The following is a 16,223-nucleotide window of genomic DNA, read 5'->3' as shown; positions in this document are numbered from 1 at the left end:
TATTCCATTTATTTATGTATTCACTGGTTGATTCTTATGTGCCCTGACTGGTGACTGAACCTGAAACTTGGTGTATCAGGACAATGCTCTAACCAACTAAGCTACCCGGCCAGGGCATGAAGATTTTTTTTTTTAAGTAAGGTGCAGAACACTGTGTATAGTAGTCTACCATTTGTCTAAAAGAGAGTAGCAAAGAATTCATATATTTGTAATTGCTTGTTTCTGAAAAGCATATCTCTGAAAGGACCCATAGAGACTAGTGACAGCATTTGCTTCTGGAGAAGGTATGATTCCAGAAGCACCTTGAAATTTATTTTCTTTTAAAAAAAATTTATTGATTAAGGTACTACATATGTGTTCTTATTCCCCCCATTGCTCCCCTTCCCCACTCCCATTCATGCCTTTACCTGGTGTCTGCGTCTATTGGCATGCATACAAATCATTTGTTGATCTCTCCCCCTAACACCCCCCCCCCCCCCCCCGTCCCTTACCTTCCCTCTGAGGTTTGAGCATCCGATCGATGCTTCTCTGTCTCTGAATCTGTTTTTGTTCATCAGTTTATGTTGTTCATTATAATCCACAAAAAAAGTGAGATCGTGTGATATGTATCTTTCTCTCTTGGAAATTTCTGTCATATTTCCTGTTCTCTTTGTCCTAAGGTGGATTTTTTTTTTTCTTTAAAAACTTTCTTTACTAACTTTTAATTGTATTTCTGTAAGAAGTTCAGGTCATCTTTCATAACCTATCTGCTCTGTTTAGCTGAATGTAGCTCACATTTTGTTAAAACATAAGGTGGCCTCAACCAAACACATTTATAGGCAGGATTCAGGCCACCAATCACCGGCTTCAACCAAGACACTGTCAGTGTGGGCCAAAGCTAGCTGCCAAGAAGTCTCCTGGTGGACAGATACGGAGCCTGGGGATTTAGGGAAACCCAGAGGTGGAGCAATAACACCTTGAAAGAATCAAAAGTTGAACGTCAAATTCAAATAAGTTTATGTGACAACTATAATCCAGTTAGGATGACCTGGTTTCCAATGCTGAACCGAACTGCCTGTTTTTGTGCGTTTTTTTTTTTTTTTTTTTAAAGCTTTTTGTCTAATTAGACAAATATTTAACTGGGCATGTAAATGTCCTTTTTTTTTTAATCATTAAGAATAATTCTTGATTGAGAAAATATCTGCTAAGTATGATTTATGTGTAGATGAGCAGTTTCCTTGATATTAAGCACAGGTAGATGGGAATGCCCAGGAATATTAGAGCATTCACAAACAAACTATATGAACTTATTTTCATATAATATAATGACTCATCTCCAGCAAGGCTCAAAAATCCAACCCTGTAAGCCCTGCCTCCACTTGCCCACTTCCACGTAAGAGAGGCTTTTGAGAAAGGGAGAAAAGCCAAGAGAGTGTGAAAAGTGGAAACAAGTCTTTTCCTGACCAATTTATCAAGATTGCACCATTTCCTTTGCTCCAGGCTAGTGCCTTTCCCCATACCAAAGGAGATGATGTCAGCAGCAGTCTGGTGCCTGCATGGCATTCAAAGATAGTAAATGCCAAAGATGAATTAGACTCTTTTCCTCCTCCCCACTCAAACTATCTCTCTGCCAAGGTAGGGAGAAATGAGCCTTCCCTTCTTCCGGAACATATTTAGACTCCACTTCTTCTTGGGATTGCTCAATTTCCCTTCCTGTGTTTGCATTTGGTAACTCTTGCTCTGTGGCAGTGGAGGCGGTGGAGTTATGCCTCACACATCATATACCTGCACCACAACCTCAAATTGCATTTGTCCCCTATCCCTGCTGAGGGCTCTCCTCCTCCAAGCCAGCTCTAGAACCCATCCCTTCTTCCTTGGACCTCAGTGTAAAAGACATTTCTCTCTCTTCTCTCTTCTCTCTTCTTTCTTCTCTCTCCTCTCTTCTCTCTCCTCTCTTCTCTCTTCTCTCTTCTCTCTTCTCTCTTCTCTCTTCTCTCTTCTCTCTTCTCTCTTCTCTCTTCTCTCTTCTCTTTTCTCTCTCCTCTCTCCTCTCTTCTCTCTCCCACCCAGCATTTGAGCCCCTTTATTAAATTTGGAGGACTCTTCACTTTATTAGGAGGAAGGACCCACTTCCCACTAGAGAAACTGAAAATGCCTGAGTTTCACTTTCCTGGTTTCCCCTTGCAACTAGAGAGCCTGGGCAAGCAGGGACCCTCACTTTGGTCTTTTATTTGTAGGTTAACATGATAAATGTCAGACAGAGCAGGAAAGAGGGGAAGATCCTTCTGCCCAGAGCTAACCATAAGAAATATAGAATGAGCCGAAACCGGTTTGGCTCAATGGATAGAGCATCGGCTTGGGGACTGAAAGGTACCGGGTTCGATTCCGGTCAAGGGCATGTACCTTGGTTGTGGGCATATCCCCTGTAGGGGGTGTGCAAGAGGCAACTGATTGATGACTCTCTCACCGATGTTTCTAACTCTCTATCTCTCTCCCTTCCTCTCTGTACAAAATCAATAAAAATATATTAAAAAAAAAAAAAGAAATACAGAATGAGCGCTCAGGAAATTAGGCCCAACAGGTAGGAAGGAGCCAGATAGATGCTCTTGAATTGGGTTTTCATTGGCTATTTGATGAATTATCTGGAGGCATTTCTGTAATAAATTTCAGGGAGTCCCCAGATCTACTAATTTGGACCTCCAGGTGATGCCTACAAGTTTGGGAAAGCTGGCTCTAGTCTCAACAGGGGTCTTCAAAGTGCACGTGCTGGCTAAAGCCACCTGTAGGGGCTCCACCCAACCACAGAATCAGATGGAAGTCTAGCAAGTGAGGGAGCTGCTTGATGAAGGGACCGTCACTGGGCCACTGCAAACCTGTCAGTCTGGTGGAGTTGTAATGAAGGTGGACCAGTTCCACCGGTGCGGTGCAAACAAAATCTGGAAAACAGCAAGTTATCAAAATTCTGGGTGTGAAGGAGGCTGCACCCTCTCAGCCTTTTGGCCATTTCTGAAGCCCCCCAGCAAGGGCCATGTCCTTCCCAAAGAGTCAGAGGAAACTGAAAGAAAAGGTGGGGTGCTCACCCACCCCTCAGAGCTTCCCCTACTGCTCGTCCTTCCTCTACCCCTTCCTCTATAAACTCTATCTCCCTGCCGTCCCAGGCAGAGGTGGTCTGAAGAAGAAGGTGCTGGGCTTGAGAGAAGGAAGGAAATAGGCTCCCGTGGTATTGGTGTCATTACCCTTGGGGCTGGTTTGGAACCGATGCCAGCAGCCTGCTACCAGCAACACTGGTTTTGCAGGGCAAGGCGTGTTTGAGTCAGACATACATCTTAAATAAAACGCAGTGACTTCTGGGACTCCGACTGGCCACTGGTGTTTGTAGCGAGAGACAACATAAGAGAAAGCATAGTGCTAATTTATACTATTTAATGCTGGCCATCAAAATGTTTGCATGTGTCCTTGATTACCTTCCCATTTCCCCTTCTATTTCTTTAACAAAATATTTATTTTTGAGGACCTGCCATCTGCCCAAAGCTGTGCTAGTCTTGTGGCCCCAGGAAAAAAGGAAAACTACCAGTCTGGAGAAAACAGAGACAATGAAGGCTTGACCAGTATACAGGGAGCTGTGACTACCCTGGGGCCATTGAGGAGGGACACTAACCTGGAACTGGATGGGGGCAGGGCATGGGGTGTAGGCCTGAGCCTGTCTTTAAAGTCTGCTCAAGTTGGTCAGCCAAAAGGAAGTTTATTCCTGCTAGAATAAACTAGCCAGAGGGAAGAAATTACAGGGGGGTGTCAGGGATAAAACAGACCGCCTCCCTATCCCCAGAGGGTCTTATGGTTGCTGGCCCCCTTTCCTCCCTCTCACTCTCATCCCCAGTTAGACAACCTTTAGTTTCTCCCGATCCAGACAATGAGCAGAAAAGGCCCAAAGGGGAGGTATTTGCTTTGGGTGTGGGAGAGAGGTAAGTCAGTCTTCTGATAAAGAGGGAGGGCTGAAACCGGTTTGGCTCAGTGGATAGAGCCTCGGCCTGCGGACTGAGGGGTCCCAGGTTCGATTCTGGTCAAGGGCATGTGCCTTGGTTGCAGGCACATTCCCGGTGGGGGGTGTGCAGGAGGCGGCTGACCCATGTTTCTCTCTCATCGATGTTTCTAACTCTCTATTCCTCTCTCTTCCTCTCTGTAAAAAATCAATAATATAGATATAGATATAGATATAGATATAGATATAGATATAGATATAGATATAGATAAATGTATATAAATCAATTATATATATATATATGAAGAAGAAGAAGAGGGAGGACGGGAGGGTGGTGTCATTCCTAGCTTGAACTATGCTGCCAGAACTGGGCCCTGTTGTACAGTTAAATCACTAGTAAGAAGAATGAGGGCTTGGGGGTGGCCTTCCCTCAAATCCTGGCATCTAGACCATTGTTGTTGTGCCCAGCAGTCACACTAATGCTAGTAGCCATTCATTCACTCACTCACTCATTAATGCAGAAGGTACAGCCATGGGCAAAACAGACTTCTGACCTCGTGGGATTTCTGTCTTAGTTGGGGAGACAGGCAAACCAGTAAGGGATAACGAGGAACAACATAGAGGTAGAGGGAGGGAGATGGCATGTACTAGTTCATATGTGTGTTGGGTGGGGGAGGCCTCAATAATAAGGTGACAAGTGGTCAGAGACCTGAAGGAAGTGAGAGAGAGGGGAGCTATGTAGATATCTGGGGGCAATTACATGCCAGGTGGAAAGGGCAGCACCTGTAAAGGTCCTGAGGCTGCCAGAGGAACTTCTGTGCTGCCAGTGCCCCTGGACTAGGGTGAGCAATGCGGAAATTGTTGTAATGAAAGAGAACCAAGGCATGTAAGAATGCACCTTTGCGGTCATGCATGCCTGGAATCCACTATTCACTAGTCTACTTTTAGGCAAATTGTTTAATCTCTAAGAATTAGTCTCCTTGTCTGTAAAATGGGAAGGACAATGTTATTGCACTTATGATGCTCTACATACTTTCTTTAGAGAAGTGGCAGCTGTTATTAGGGTTATTATAAATACATCGTTTGCTGCCAAAACTGGTTTGGCTCAGTGAATAGAGCATTCATCTGTGGACTAAAGGGTCCCGAGTTCAATTCCAGTCAAGGGCATGTACCTTGGTTGCCGGCATATCTCCGGTGGGGGGTGTGCAAGAGGCAGCTGGTCGGTGTTTCTCTCTCATCAATATTTCTAGCTCTCTATCCCTCTCCCTTTCTCTCTGTAAAAAAAATCAATAAAAATATATTTTAAAAATAAAAATAAATAAATAAATACATCGTGTACATGTTCAATATTTAGTATTATTACTTTCCTTAACCCTGAATTTAATGGTGACTTCCTTGTTCATAGCTAGATCCATGCTCAACCAATGAGCCACACCAACAGGCTATTCCAGACTTTTTTGTTATTTTTTCCATTTTTTTTATTGTGGGAACATGTACATAACATAAGAGTTATCATCTTAACCATTGTTAATTGTGCAGTTCAGTGGCATTAAGTACATTCACATTGTTTTGCAACCTTCACCACCATCCATTCCCATAATTCCTTTCACCTTGTAAATGGAAACTCTGTACCCTAAGCACTAATGTCACATCTCCTCTCCTCCCAGCCCCTGGCCACCACCATTCTACTTTTTGTCTCTATAAAGCTATTTTAAGTTGTCTTTCCACAACTGGCTTATTTCACTTAACATAATGTCCTCAAAGTTCATCCACATGGTAGCAAGTGTCAGAATGTCCCTCCTTTTTAAGACTGAGTAATATTCCAAGGTCTGTATAGACCATATTTTGTTAGCTATTCATCTGTCGATGGACACTTGACAATAGCCACTTTTTGGCTATTTTGATAATGCTACTATCAACAGGGGTATGCAAATCTCTCTTCAAGACCTTGCTTTCAGTTCTTCTAGGTAAATACCCACAAGTGAAATTGCTGGATCATATGGCAACCCTATTTTTAATTTTTTGGTTAACTGTTTTCCACAATGGCTGTACTGTATTATATTCCCACCAACAGTGCACAAGGGTTCCAATTTCTCTACATCCTCACCAACATTTATTTTCTGTTTTTGTTGTTGTTTGTTTGTTTGTTTTTTAATAGTAGCCATCCTATGAGGTGTGAGGGGTCTTTTTCTGGTTTCATAAAAAAAATCTTAAATTACATGACAACGATATGTTCTTTGTGCTGTCTTTGGGGTATATGCTAGCAATCCAAAATTACAGTCGCTTCTTCCCCATTCCTGAAGGTAGTGGCTCGCCACTATTACTCCAGAGCTTCAATACAGGTACCAAAAGCAAGGCGAGAGGAGCAAAGGAGCTTGGCTGGGTCTAGGCAATTGCCAGAGTCAGCATCAGAATCAGGACCCAGTCTTCTTCAGACAGAAGCAGGAAGTTTCTCTTTGAATCAACACTTCCTTCCACTTTCTTTTCATGTGAGCAAACAGATAGCCTAAGAGTTCCAATACTTTCTAGAGAGTTCTGAGCTATGGTCAGCATAGGGAAGCAGCTGCCTCGCTTTTAATCTTTGGTTTTCAACATGTGTCACTGGGAGGTCCCACAGGGACTGGCTCCGGTCCTTGGAATGGTCTCTGGAATGTGAGCGGGTAGCAGATCCTGCTTTTGCCTGTCCCTGCCTGGTCCCTACTTGACTGTCATTCCCGGCAGGCCATGCATGCTCTGTCTGACCTGGAGTGTTCTGTTCAGCCATCCCCTCTGCTAGCCCCCCTCTGACCTTTCCTGGAGTCCACCTTACCCCTCACAGCCTGTCTTTAAATTGCCTCACTGCTTATATATAGGGTGTCCCCAAACAAGTGTACACACACTCCGAATAATTACAAAGGCAGTGTTTCTTAAAGTACACTTCATTTCAAAGCTTAAGCTATCAGCTGTTAAAGCGTGTCTACATTTTTGGGGGGACACCTTGTATATTATACAATATACCTTGTATATTATACAATATACAAGCTGTATATTGTATATAGCTTATATAGAAGCACGGCATGACCTCCCTTCTCTCTCCTAAGGGACATGAGTCAGTCTTCCATCTCTCTTGCCCTCCTGCTCTCTCCTCTCCTCATAGCCCAGTCTATCCTCCCTGCTGGGTCGTGAGTCTATAATGGTGGCAGCTATGGGCACAGACGTTGTCCTGAGGAGCTTGTGATAAGAGGAGAAAACGGCAGACAATCAGTGAGCTAGTGCTGTATTAAAGAAAAGTTAAGTGCTGGGTTAGGTTATAAAATAAAGGTCCTTAGGTCAAAGGTGGAGCACTGGCTTACTGCTCAGCAGGGTGCTGAAGACCCAGCACAAGCGTTGGCTCTGCAGGTGAGGTCTGGTTAACTTGTTGAAATGTCAGGGCGAGAGGAAAAGATAGGCCCTTCTGCTGCCATTCCTCTGACATGACTTCGCATTTAAATTTTTATTGGGAGTTTCTGTTTCTGTAATGGTGTATTTCCCAAATGCCTTTCTTTCCCTGATAAAACCAGAAGAGAGAGAAAAAGATTGTTCAAATTCCACTGTGACAAGAATTTTTCAAATTTTAACTATGTGAGGTGATGGATATATTAATAACCCCATTGTGAGAAGCATTTTGCAATGCATATGTATATTATTAAGGTGTATGTCCTAAAATGACACAATGTTATATGCCAATTATGTCTATAAAGCTGGGGAGGGAACAATAGAAAGAAAAAATGTTGCTGAGGTCAATATATTTCAAAATAAATAGGTTATTAGGTAAGGTTTCATTTGTTATAAAAAGTTTTGATGAAATGGAATTTTCTGTAGCAAGTTTATCATTTACATGGACTCTAAGTATAAATCCTTCCCTAACCCTTTGATCACATACTGTCAAGCAATTTACTTACCTCGGTTCATCAGGCATTAACAAATGGGAAATGATTTACACTTGGCAAAGAGGCCCAAAGAAGGCAATGCATCTATGCTTTAAATGTTCAAGAACAATACCTGCCTTTACGCCTGGCTCAATGTTAACAATCGGCTAAATAACATGGAGGATAGGGCCTGCCATAAGGCTGTATTTTTAGGGGTAACTAAGATTAATGTGAAACTCAGTTTTTAGTGACTTCTTCTGACCTCTGCTGGGGACATTTGATATTGCATGGCCCTCAGGTCCTTCAAAGTATAATAGCCAGCAAAATTAGAAATTTAGAGTTGAATTTTAGAGTGTGTCAATTGGCTGCTCCCTGTACCCCGGAATAGGGACTGAGCCCACAAACCAAGCATGTGACCGGACTGGGAATCAAACCATGACCTCCCAGTTCAAAGGTCAATGCTGAGCGACACTGGCTGGGTTTCAGGCACTGTTTGATGTTACATATGTAAAGTAATAAAGAAAAGAATTTATTTTCATAAAAGCTCTTTTTTTTTAGTTGCAGATTCCTCTTCTTGATTGTGTTTTGTTAAAATGAGTTTGCAATCCCAGAGGAAATTTCAGCTGACTATTTCAGTCCAGGGTTAAAAGGATTGCTCCTTTTAAGGACTAACTCTGCTAGTATTCCTGCAAAGGCATTGGGGACCCAAGAGAGGTATCCAGAGGTATCTGGTGCTTCTCCAGCTAGGAGTTCCCGGTCTCCCCTTTGAGGCATATCTAGATCAGAAAGCTCAATGACCACTGAAATATCTAGTAAATTTCGTTCACATTTTAAAAGACCCAAATGCATAGCATTTTCCAGATTGGTAGAGTATCATACTTGAAAGAATATAAGCTTTGGAGCTATATAACTAGTGGCTATTTACTAGCTGTGTGAGCTTAGTTAAGTTACTTAACATCTCTGAGCTTTATTGTTCTCAGCTCTAAAACAGGAATCATAACTGATACCTTCCCAGAGAGTTGTTTGAGAATAAATGAGGCTGTGTGTACAAATCCTTAGAACTGTACCTGGTACACAGGCCAAGAGGAGGGATAGTGTTTAGTTTCTCCCATTATATTAAATATACTAGATCTTAATGGTAGAAGTTACACTAATTTATTTTATTCATTAAAAAATACTAATTTATGTATTTATCATGAAGGGAGTCTCAATTTTATCCCTTAAATACCGAATAAAATATCCCAAAATGAACAAGACATATATTCACAAATCCTTTATTTTTTTAATTTATTTTTTTTACAGAGAGGAAAGGTGAGGGATAGAGAGTTAGAAACATCTATCAGCTGCCTCCTGCACACCTCCTACTGGGGATGTGCCCACAACCAAGGTACATGCCCTTGACTGGAATTGAACCTGGGACCCTTCAGTCCCCAAGCCAATGCTCTATCCACTGAGCCAAACTGTTCAGGGCTCACAAATCCTTTAAAGAGAGGGGCAAAAAATTCCCCACTCCAATATTTTTTTTGTTTGTTATGTTATTTTGTTGGCCTTCTCCGCAATAAAAAATCCTCTTAAAACCAGTATGAGCTGAAACCAGTTTGGCTCAGTGGATAGAGCGTCGGCCTGCAACCTTGGTTGAGGGCACATCCCCACTGGGGGTGTGCAACAGGCAGCTGATCGCTGATTCTCTCATCGATGTTTCTAACTCTCTATCCCTCTCTCTTACTCTCTTTAAAAAATCAATAAAATATATTTTAAAAAAAACCAACAAACAGTTTGAGTGAGATTTTGGTTCCTTGTAGTAAAGAGAAACCTAACAGCCACTCAGTAAAGGGTTCCATTGAAATGCTTTTGGGATGGTGGGAGGCAAATTCTGACAGCATTCTTTTCTATTGTGGAGGCTGAGGGAGGGCAGACTCAAGCAGGATGCCACTACCTCGGGGCTTTCTCCCTGAGCAGGCAGCTGCTCCAGGCATACACCAGGGCATCCACCCAGTGGGGCCTTCTCCCAAATGAGCAGACAGGCCTGGCCGGTGTTCCTCAGTAGAGTGTGGGTCTCAGGTTTGATTCCCCGTCAAGGGCATGTATCTGGGTTGCATGTTTGATCCTTGACCCCAATCAGGGCACATGCAGTAAGCAACCAATTGATCTCTCTCTTTCTTTCTTTCATTTCAACTCTCTCTAAAAAGCAATGGAGCCCTTGCTGGTTTGGCTCAGTGGATAAAGCGTAGGCTGAAGGGCCCCAAATACAATTTTAGTCAAGGGCATATGCCCGGGTTGCTGACTCCATCCCCAGTAGGGGGCACACGGGCAACATCATCATTGATATTTCTATCTCTCTGCCTTCTTCTCTGAAATCAATAAAAATATATTAAAAAAACAACAAAAAACGAGCAAACAGACATCACAATATCTATGAGAAGACACTGCAAGCCAAAAGAAGAGAACCTCCCGAGAGAATCAGGAAGATTTCTCCAATTTGAAGTAAATTTGAACAACATTTTAGAAAATGTATGAAGTGGATGGTATTGTTTACTCTGCTCAGCATCCTGCCCTCACCTCTTCTTTTTTTTATATTATTATTTATTTCAGAGAGAAAGGGAGATGGAAAGAGAGATAGAAACATCAAGAATGAGAGAGAATCACTGATCCCGGTCTCACCTCTTTTTGACCTCATCCCACGGACACAGTTCTGGGAATGAGATCCAGGCTAAACCAATGTGTTTATCCTTGAAATGATTCCCTGAAGCCAGAGAGAGAAATTCTGTCACCTCTTGGGTTACAGAGCTGAAAGGGTGTGAATTTGGTGTGACCAGTGTTCATGTTTCTAACCAGGAGACAAAAATTTAACTGCAATAGAGAAGATGAAGCCAGTGAGGCCAAGCGGGGGAAGGTGGGGGAGAGGGAGAGAGAATATGACCTGGCAGCATGAAGTTTCTGGTTCTCTCTCTCCCTGAGGTCCCTGGAAGATGTCCTAGCTCCTAAGTCTCTCTCTTAAGTCTATCAGTGACTTTCCTATAAAGTCCTTTCTCTCCTCAAGCCACTTCCAGCTGGGTTTCTGTTCCTAGCATGTGAAAGGCCTCTGGCAAACAGAGCTTCCCGTTGAAGCTGGCCAATACAGAGCGAGATGTCATAAGAAGGGATCCCTCCAAGATCAGGAAATATTTTCATGGAGAAGGAAACTGCAAATGCCAAAAGAAAAACCACAATGGGGGCAGAGCTGCCAAAAATTAATTTAGTGAAGAAGACAAACTTAAGAAATTCGCCTAGAACTCAGAGGATAAATATGAAAACAACAAAACAAGAGTGATGTGGAGGACCCGTTCGGGAGGTCCAGGACACAGGCCAACCATCCTTTATACAAAATGCTTGGAGTCAGATGTGCTTCAGGATTCAGCATTTGGGGGATTTTTTTTTTTTTTAATGTTTTGAATTATTGATTTGAGAGAGAGAAAAGGAGAGACGGGAGGGGTGACGGGGGGGGGAGAGATACTTGTTCCACTTATTTATGTATTTATTGGTTGGTTCTTGTATGTTCCCTGATGTGGGAATCAAACCCGCGACTTTTGCTTATTGAGACAATGCTCTAACCAATTGAGCTACTACCCAGCCAGGGCAACATTTGGGGGATTTTAGAGAGAGGATGTGATGCATATACCCTGATATTTTATACACCCACCCAGCAAGGTTGAGGGTAGTACTATAATAAAAACATTGCACTTTTGCAGTAAAACACTGAAAGAAAGAACAATGATAAATAGACTCACATCATGTCATGCCAAATGCGTGTTGCCAGCTTATAAGAAAATGTTCGGTTTCCATAGATTTTAGAATTTTGGAATTGTGACAGAAGGGGCCTCTAATAGGAATCCCAGATGGAAGGCACAGAACCAATGAAATAGGAGTATTATCAGAGGACCAAGGAAAGAAAAGATTCAAGAGCTGAAGATAGTAGTAAAACAGAGTATCAGGTAAAATTAACTTAAACAAGACCAAAATGTAGTCTGGTCACATGTTTTATTTGAAGGATAAAAGAAAAATATGTAAGAATATAGAAAATTCTATTAAATAATTCATTATAGAGATTGAATGTCTCTATACCATATATTTACCCTATACACAGTGTCATTTTCTTCAGACATACACTGAGTGGCCAGATTATGATCTCTGAATGCATTATATATATATGAATTCGTGCATGGGTGGGGTTCAGCCAGCCTGACCAGGGGGAGGGGACATGGGCGGTTGGCTGGCCTGCCTGCTGGTCGAACTCCTGGTCGAGGGGACAATTTGCATATTAGCCTTTTATTATATAGGATATACACTGAATGACCAGATTATTATGAGTTCAGAGATCATAATAATCTGGCCACTCAGTGTATATATTACATTTATAATATTGATCATATATTAGGCCACAAAGAAAAGCCCAGATATTTCCGAAAAATAACTTGACCAAGGCTGCCCAGCTGGAAGGCAATGGAGATGGGAATTCAATCCAGATTCCACCTCTTTACTCTTCCAATATCTCAAGATTCTCCAAGGACAACAAGGGAATAGTTATTCTCTTCCAAGTACTGTAATTTGATGATAAAAATTACAACTTGGCAAAATGCTGAGAACAGAGTAAGTAGTCAATAAATATTAGTTGAACGAATGAATAAACTAGTGAAAACATGAAACAAAAAGGGCTCACCAAGGAATTTTGTATTTTATGCAGAATATACTCAAAAAAACACCACCCTTTTCTAGGATATGTCTGAGACGTAGTTGGAGAAGGCAGCTGTTTCTTTATAAAGCAAGGGATGTAGCCAAGTTGCCATTAGCTACCATTAGAGGAAGCATTAAGGCAAGGATATACATGCGACTGAATTGCAGTAAAACTTCCCCAGGGTGATAGGGATCGACAGGAGATGAGGCCTAAAGCGCCATAATAGTCTTCACTTATTTTCCCTCAAAACTTTTTAAGCTTCCCTCGTGGTGACCAACCCCAGAGTAATGCACATTTAATTCAGCTTCTAATGCAGGGAAATCGATAGCATTGCACCGCAGACAGTTTATTACACGTACTCTGAAGTTTAACATATGAATAAATAAATAATAAGCACAAACCATGGCACTTAAAAGTACAATTTGGGGGCTCATCTTTTCCTACAAATCTAAACACTTCTTACATCTTATTAAATATTTCACATAAAAAAAATAATAAAATAAAGATCTTTTAAAAATTCTGTGATGGAATCACTTGGAAATGTTCCCTTTAAAATAATCATTATGATGGCTTTTCTTTTCATATTACTTTGCAAGTTGCTTTCACATACCTTACCCTATTTTGATCTTCCTCCTCAAATCCTTGTGAGTTAGCTAGGAGTTGTGTAAAAACGCTCTCGTTAATCATTTCTATTCCTGAAATTTTACCCTGGCATTAGGTGTCTCCTGTGGATTCCCTTCTCAGCCTCTTCAACATCTACTTGCCTTTCAAGTCCACATTACCTCGAAGGGGCCAAAGATAACAATTAGGAACTCATCAGCATGTTATTTTTGAGTCCATAGATACTTAGTAATAAAAAATATGTTCCGTTTCACCTAGGTGATAACATGTAATATTTGGAAAGGACCTTAGGGAAGACTCAATCCAACCCCAAACCAATACTGGCCCTTTCTCCATGGTTCTACATCATAGAATCAAACTCTGGACCAGTTAGATCAGAATCCCTGGGGGTCGGGCTCAGGCATCAGGAATTTGCAAAAGCTGCCCAGCTGATGTTGATGTGCAGCCAGGATTGAGTACCACTCCTCCAGTATCCCTGCCTAGTGGGCATCCAAGAGGCAGCTTAGTGCAATGTAATATTGCACAAAGTGTAATGACTTTGGGTTTTTAGGTTCAAAGCAAAGCTGAGAGATTTCCAGGTATGTGACCATGGACAACTTAATTAGCATCTCTGTGCTTCAGTGTCTTTATCCATACAATGGAAATTTGAAAATACACCATCAGCTGTAACTAGCATTTACATGGACACTCAGATGTCCATGAAATAAACTTAAAGATACAGTAGGCAACCTGTACACTAATGAAAATATTGTTTCTGTGATGAAGACTAAAATAATTTGAAAGCTAAAACACTTTTTGTAAAAAGTAAATAAAATAAAATGGAGATAATAAAAACACCATTGCCCTGGCTGGTTTGGCTTAATGGATAGAGTGTCGGCCTGGGGACTGAGAGGTCCCAGGTTTGATTCTGGTCAAGGGCATGTGCCTTGGTTGCGGGCACATTCCCGGTGGGGGGGTGCCGGAGGAGGCTGATCGATGTTCCTCTCTCATCAATGTTTCTAACTCTCTTCCTCTCTGTAGAAATCAATTAAATATTTTAAAAAATAAAAATGAAAAACACCATCCTCCTAAAGTGGTTGGGAGAGACCTGGTGTTAAATACTTCTCGTAATTCCTGGTTCACAATTTAGTAGCCAACTTCCCAGGTGACCAGAGTGATTCTCACCACCTACTACTCATGCCTATATGTAGTCTCTTCCCATACTGAGAATTATGGAAGTAGCAGGCTGTGACTTCTGAGGCTAGGTCAGAGAATTCACGGCACCTCCTCCTTGTTCTCTTTCTTAGGTCACCTGCTCTGGTGGAAGCCAGCTGCCACATTGTGTGGTTACTGACTCTATGAGAGGCCTCCTGCTCTGAGCCATCCTGAAGTGATCCTCCAGCCCCAAGGACTCCTTCAGATGATGGCAGCTTCAGATGACATATTGACTACATCCTCCTGAGAGATCCCAAGCCAAGACCACTCCTCTAAGCTGCTCCCCCGAATTCCTGACCCACATAAACTATGTGAGATAACGCATGTTTATTGTTTTAGGCCCAATAACTTGTTATGCAGCAACAAATGACCAAAATGGCCAACAAAGCCATCATCATTATTATAAAGCACTTCCTAATTTTGAGCTGAAATCCACCTCATAATTTCCACTCCCTGTTCCAGTTCCGTCTTTTTGAGCCACATAGAAAAAAAAAAAAAAAAAATATATATATATATATATATATATATATATATATATATATATATATCATCTCTCTTTCTCGTGGTCAAAATGGTTGGCAGCATTTTTCATGGCAGGTATTTAATCAGACATCAGCTGAGGAACAGCCACTGTGCAGGCACCAGGGTTGCCAAGTAGGATAGACTCCGGCCAATGCCATTCCAAGTGAGCTGTGCTGAAATAAAGGACCTGACTCCCAGATGCAAGGGGAGGAGGTCCCAATAGAGGCACAGCTGGCTCTACTTAGAGAGGTGAAGGAAGGCTTCTTGGAAGAGGTGGCAGGAGCTGAGGCCTAAGGGATGAGTAGGAGTTCACCAGCCAGACAGAAGGGGAAGGCCTTCCAAGCACAGGTCACAGGCAGCAGGCCCCGGAACCCTTCCACTTACACCCTTAATTCTCCAGGCCACTCATCTCTTCCCCCTGTCCAACTTGACACAGTTTTGAGTCCTCCCCCTGCACCCCTCCCCCCAATCTTGGTAACTTCATTCAGGTCACACCCTTTCCTCTCACACGATGGGGTGTGCAGACAGAGCCAAACCTCTTCCAGGGTGGTCTAACGGGTGCAGAGCAAAGTCAGCCATCACCTTTCTTTTTCTGGAAGCTCCACTGGGTCCAGCCTGCCTGAGGTTCCTCTGGCACCCACATCCTTTGGCTGACTCACGCTGGGCCTACAAGGCGCCTGGACAGCTAAGTCACTTGTCACACGTGCTCCTGTTAAACTACATCTCCTTCAGCTTTGTACTTGTGCTGTTGTTTTGTTTCTACAAATTTTCATGGGTGTTTTGAAGTTCAATGATTTGATCTACACAAACTGCTAATCTCAGTTTCCTGGTTGGCCCGGGGCTATGTGGAAGCAAACCGTGCCACAAAAACAAAACAAAATACAAAAACGCACTTTAGAACACACCCTGGACACAGAAACCCTCTGTCATTCTGAGACCATTGTGGTGAGGAGTGATTCAGACTCGCTGCAGCTCCAGCCAGACCTCACAGATCCAAGAGGCTGTCTCGGGTTTGAAGACGCCTTCTATGAAGGAAAGGCCACGGGGCGGGTGTGGGCTGTGATGCTCTGCAGGAGCTGAGCGCAGACGGAAGGAAATTGGAAGGGGATGTTTGTCTGGTTCCCCACAGCTCCCACCTTCCTCGGTCGGGGAGAATCGGGCCATTGTCTAGGTGGAACACTTGGCTTGTTTATCTTCTTAGGCCCGGCTTGGTACAAGGTTTCACTTAGTTTTTCTTCTGCCCAAAAAAATGACCACAGGAAGGGGCTGACCTGCCTTTGGCAAGGGTCCAGTTCATGCTCTCCTTCGCCATTTCTCTGCCTCTTTCCTC

The 16,223-nt window shown here is 42.7% G+C and overlaps 1 long non-coding RNA gene across 1 annotated transcript in view; it reads left to right on the top strand.

Moving 5' to 3' along the window:
- Positions 1 to 14,747, top strand: part of LOC311611067 — a 54,905-nt gene extending 40,158 nt beyond the window's left edge. Inside the window, exon 3 of the long non-coding RNA XR_014793059.1 lies at positions 14,464 to 14,747. This is a non-coding gene — a long non-coding RNA (uncharacterized lncRNA). The remainder of the gene's footprint in view (positions 1 to 14,463) is intronic.
- The last annotated feature ends 1,476 nt before the right edge of the window (positions 14,748 to 16,223 follow it).

Source organism: Pipistrellus hanaki (genome assembly GCF_964339955.1).
Source record: "Pipistrellus hanaki genome assembly, chromosome: 16".
Lineage (NCBI taxonomy): Eukaryota > Metazoa > Chordata > Mammalia > Chiroptera > Vespertilionidae > Pipistrellus > Pipistrellus hanaki.
This window is presented reverse-complemented; position numbering and strand designations above follow the sequence as displayed.